Here is a 5710-nt window from a genome sequence, read left to right as displayed (position 1 = left end):
GGATTATTTTTCTTAAAAAGTGTCACTCAGTTATGCAATTGGTCTCTGCAATAGCCTTTAAGCATGCTTTTTCTAACACTGCACTGCGCTCATGGCTCCCTTATCACTGCTATGAAACTCTAGCCACTCATACTGACACTAAACGGACAGATCCCACTGGCAATATGAAGCTGCTGGAAGGATTTTCTGGAGAGGCTTTTTTGGCACACTAGCAAGTCTTTGTCAGGTTAGTGTCCTCATTGTAGACTGTCCTGTAACATCCAACAGGCATAGCATATTAGTTATTTTTAAAGCATTCTGTTAATGGAGTCCAATGATTTGTACAATTCTACTAATTCTACTCCTACTTATGAATCCTTGTTAGCAAGATTTTCAAATCACAAGCAAAGACAGTACATGTATATTGTATTTTAGGCCCCTTATCTACCTCCAGAGCCTGAAAATAAATTTGAAATACAGCAATTTCCTAATGTAGTAATCCCATGTTCTATTTCATCAAACAATGGTGATGCTGGCAGCCATAACAAATGACAGATTCTGTCCAGAACTGTGTGAATTTCACCCTCTTTTTCTTGTTTTTAGCACTTTCTTAATATGCTAGGTCAGAAATTTTGGCTTTGTGATTTATGCCTTAGTCCCAGAAGACAAACAGATTCTTCCTGGTTTGTTGGCACTAGACTTTATGCCTCTGTTGTGTTATGTATAAACTATCTGTTATATTTAGGACACAAGTTGTGAATTATTTTTCAGACTCATAAAAAAGACTTTCTGATTCTTAATGGAACAGAGCATCTATGGATATGATTTATGTATCGTTTTACTACAGCTGTTAAGCTAATTCAGAGGAGAAAAAACTGAAAACACTATTGAAGCTGGACAAACAAGTAAATCAGAAATTCTTGGGAGAAAAGCCTTCTGGAAAATAACAATGAACACCTGTACAAGTATTTGCATCAACATCTTTGATACCTGCTTTTCAAAATTATTTGATGTTTGATACAAACTTCAAATAAGTCAGCTCTTGGAAGTGTATTTTCATATGTGGAATTTTTCATAAATTTTTAGTTAACATAATATTTCTGTGAAAAGAACTGCACAAATTCTAAATACAATCTGGTTTTCCACCACAGTTATGCAACAAGCAGGAGATTAACATTTATGTACTCTTGGAAGGAATGTGATTTTCTAAATAATTGTTAATATTTTGTGCTTTTCTATGGAAATCCTCCATTTATTCTCTTCAAGGGTTTGCTTCATTTTATTTTGTTTTACTTTATGTCAAGACATACCCGGTTTGAGAGCCCTAAGCTAGCATCTCCTCTGTTTGGTGTTCTATAAAAATCTACAGATCAAAAGTGTTAAAAGCATAATTTCTTTAGTATACTTTTATTTTATTACTGTGAATTATTCTCAGCAATCTATTTTCCTGATTTTTTTAATCATAGGCTTATCAGTTTTTATCACAGGCTTATAACTTTCTGTTTTATAATAAACAGTAAGACAAAATTACATATTAGGGCATTGCCTCTTGCACTACTGATGTAGCAGAGAAGGGGGAGCAAAATATAACATATGATACCAGAAGATATCTACTGACTTGAAAGTTCCGTGAATTATTTAGCTTATCCAGCTACATATTATAATTACTGTATCCAGTTTAACTACTGGGAGAGCAAAATGCCAGCTGAAATATCTTCAGACCTGAAAGCGCTGCTGGACCCTGTGCTGGATAAAAAAGCCTAACTTTCTAACTGGTGGTAAGTAAATATAAATTCCACTTCAGGCAGACTTTGTACAAAGAGGGGTCAAACAGGTGAGAGAAAAGCACAGGGCTCTCATCAGCCATTCTGACATCCATATAAACCTCAATGTTTAAAAATATTTTGAAATGATGAACAGGAAGAAAAAGGAATTGTATTTAAGTGCAATCGGAGTAACCAATAATGACCCTAGTTATATACTACATCTTTTTTTTGGAAAAATCTACTTTTAGGTACTAAAAATAAATTGTCAGACTCATAACATATTTATAAAGAAAGCCTCCTCATGCATGTATCCATGACAACCTAGATTTATATTTTGAGCTCCAGAAAGTTGTTACAGCACAGCCTTACATAAATTACTTTAAAGAATGTAACAAGATAAGATGGTTTGCTACCTGAGGTATTTTATTTGGCATAATACGTAATACTTCAACTATATTGAAGCATACAGGAAAACAAAATCATTGTGCAGTCTTGTCATAAAGTAAACATATTTTTAACACAAGAAAAATGTAGGAACTCTTTATAACAAAGCACACTGGAAATTAAAAAATCCCTGAAGACTTAGTAATTGGCTATTAGCATGCCATAGTTGGGAAAGCAAAGAAACATAACAGAAATATGAAGCGTACATTGCCTGAAATAAATAAAACTCCTTTCATTTACACTAGTATGCTGCCTACTGGGATTCCATCTGCTTTGGCCACAGGCAACCTATTTTTTTTTTCTCTCTTACCTAGGGAAAAGGGCCTGCTTTCACTATACTGAGCATTACTAAAATTGCATTTCTGTTATACATACTTTCTTTTTGCATTTGACTTGAGAGATGTAGTATATTATTTATATAATATATTAACACGGTAGGCAATTTCCAAGTACAAAATGGAAACAGTGAGAAGATACTTAATGAGATTTTCCAAAATGAACATCAGTGACTTCCCTAGCATTTTGTTGTCAAACAAAGGTATTATCTACCTTGGAAAGAGACTTTGAGGGAAGAACAGTTATTTCAATAACTGTTTAATACACTGCTAAGAATTCAAGTGCTGTTAACAACAGCTATAGCATCTATGAAAATTGTTCTGAGCAGAGCCTACTGCTTTAGACTGTGAGACAGGAAAGCAAAAAAGCAGACAAGCTCATAACAGAGTCTTCCCTTGAACTCTCCGTTGAGAGAAAAAGTTCTTGACATCAGCAATGCAATGCTCGCGTGACACACTTCCAGGCAGCCTGGCACTGGGTGGATTCATTATTTCTAGACCCACACTGGGGCCTCGGGGGCTCTGTTCATGGGGGATCCCCAGTGGAGAGGTATCTAGCTGAGGGCTGCTCAACAAGATTAAAGTAAAATTCAATACCTCCATCAAATGCAGCAACACAAAGTTCCTCTGTAAGCCCCATACACAGGCTTCAAGGACTGCAACCCAGCCATGAGCTGTGCTTTGCAAACTTCTCTTATGAGCACAGAAAAATAACAGAGGTTAGGCTGACACTGGGATGGCACGAGCTTTACAGCCCATGCTCCTGAAGCAGAACCAGCAGGTGAGAGGGACGTTTACCCTGCGTGTGTCCCCAACTGGTCAACTGTGGCCTTTCGTGGCCTGTTGTCTCCTCCCTCATTTCCTGATGGGTGGGGAATAGTAACTCTATGGCTCCCCCTTCATATCTGGAACAATGGACTGGATGTGCAACATAAGAACCGAGGGGGTCTTTGCAGCCCCTTTGCTCTTTTTTCTAGCTGTGTTAGGGCAACCTGAGGACTAATTTTCTGTGTAAGCCAAATGTAATTTTACTCACTCATACAAATACTTGTGGTCACAGTTCATGCAATTCAGTAGTACTCTAAGACCCTTAAGTAGGCAAAGATACTACTTTTATCGGAAGGATTCTGTACGAAAACATCATTATAGACATATAAAACATTCACTGAATTTCTTTTTCTTGGCATATTACAGTACATTATTTTCTACAGCCCAGTACTACATTTTATTTAATGACATCATTTATTGACACTACTCACTTTCCAGCTTAACTACTATAGCACAAACTTGAATCTGCTTTCAGCTTCTTTCAGTTCTCCATGAAAGAGCAGAAAATGTGCAGCAGAAATGAAATCCCTTAATCAAGAACCATCAGCATTAATAATCTCTTCTGAAATTTTGTGACATTAAGGTGCAAATATATAATGGCTCCTATGATGTATAATGGAAGGCACTTGAGTGACTGGTTTACCAGAGAATGATACTGCATTTTAACTAAAAGTCTTGAGAATGCTGCTACTTCATACATGTGCAACAAGATGATCTGAAGAGTCCTATGTCCTGTCCTGCCCCAACTTGACTGAACTAGAAACCTGTACCTATAATGAAAGGTCATCCTTTCTGAGGAGTCAGTAGCAAAAAACATATAGAAAGGCATCACAAAGGCAATGGAAAAATATTTGAATTTGTGCTATTAGTCAGATATAATCATAAGTGGTAAATAAACTTTACAGTTGTAAAAAGGTTACACATTGCTAGATGTTTGGTAAGCATCCTATTAGAGGAAAATTTTAGAACATGTTTATGCAAGTTTTATTCTTCATATTTTAGATGGTAGGTTTAGCATAACTGGTTAAACAATCTATTCCTCTGATATCCAATGGTTTTCCATGGAAATTAATTTGCGGCCCATTAAACATATTACCTAACATATGCCCATCAACTAGCACAATTGACATATATTGTTTTTGTGCAGATAGCAATAGCTTGAGGGCCATCGTGTGTAAATACTCATGAGGGTTAAAACCTAGAACAGATGCCATACCATGCAAGTGTGATGCTACATAAAATTCTGTGCCATTTAAATGCATTAATTGAAACTATTAAGCAAGCTTATTTGATGGGTTTCCTCTGGTGTTGATTAAAGAGAGTGTCAAGCAAGTGTACATGGAGGAGTGGAAAATCAATGGTTTGTACCAACATTGAGATATCATGAAGTTATGGCTATATGTCTTGTCTACAGTTATCCTTTACACAGCAAATGAGGAGCTGTTCTTTTGCACTGTTTCAATAACAAGAAAAAGTTACCTCGAAAGTTACAATTCTTCAAAGACCACTTTAAAATATGGTTCCTGTCTAACAGTTCTTATGAAGCAAGCTTGAACAATGTCACATGACAAGGGGTCGCCACAATGAAATGTAAAATGGAAATAAATGTTATTAGTACAAATTTCAGAGCCCAGTCTTCTGCCTTGGTGCTGCTTTTCCATGTTCATCTAAGTTAGACCAACCCACTGAAATTACACCTGGCTCTACTTGAAATGCCACTAAGCAACTCTAATTAGAGAATGAAAAAGACCTTTTTCAAGCATAGCATTGCACACAATAGCTTGTATTTTTAAGCATTTAGGATACCATCCATGAAACCAAATTGAATCTTGCTGAATCATACAGCTGCTTTTGGAATATCATTAAGCACACATTTCAGGAACAATATGAAACTAATATATATATAACTAGAAATGACAAAAAGAAAACTTTAAAAGAGATTGATTAATGCTTTAAAGAAAAATTTCATATGTCTATTTGATCAACTGGTCAAGTTATTTGATCATTTGATCCGCCAATAATGGAAAAAAACCCCAACCTTTTCAAAATCATGATTTTTTTGATGAACAATTGATCCCCCAAAATGCTCACTCACTGTTATGACTGAGCAGTAATTGAATCATAGAACAGAATCACAGAATCAGAAGCGTTTAGGTTGGAAAAGACCTTTAAGATCATCAAGTCCAACCGTTAACCTAGCACTGCCAAGCCCACCAGTAAACCATGTCCCTAACCACCACATACAGTTTTTATTTAAATACCTCCAGGGATAGTGACTCAACCACTTCCCTGGGCAGCCTGTTCCAATGTGTGACAACCCTTTCGGTGAAGAAATTTTTCCTAATATCCAATCTAAAC

General features: G+C 36.2%; 1 protein-coding gene across 1 annotated transcript in view; it reads right to left on the bottom strand.

Moving 5' to 3' along the window:
- The window catches only part of TRPM3 (transient receptor potential cation channel, subfamily M, member 3), a 432332-nt gene that overhangs the window by 300068 nt on the left and 126554 nt on the right, over positions 1-5710 (bottom strand). The gene's annotated exons all lie outside the window — the stretch shown is intronic.

The sequence above is a fragment of the Pygoscelis adeliae genome, unplaced genomic scaffold (genome assembly GCF_000699105.1).
Source record: "Pygoscelis adeliae isolate BGI_AS28 unplaced genomic scaffold, ASM69910v1 Scaffold45, whole genome shotgun sequence".
Classification (NCBI taxonomy): domain Eukaryota; kingdom Metazoa; phylum Chordata; class Aves; order Sphenisciformes; family Spheniscidae; genus Pygoscelis; species Pygoscelis adeliae.
The sequence above is the reverse complement of the archived record's forward strand: the minus strand, read 5'-3'. Positions and strand labels throughout refer to the sequence as shown.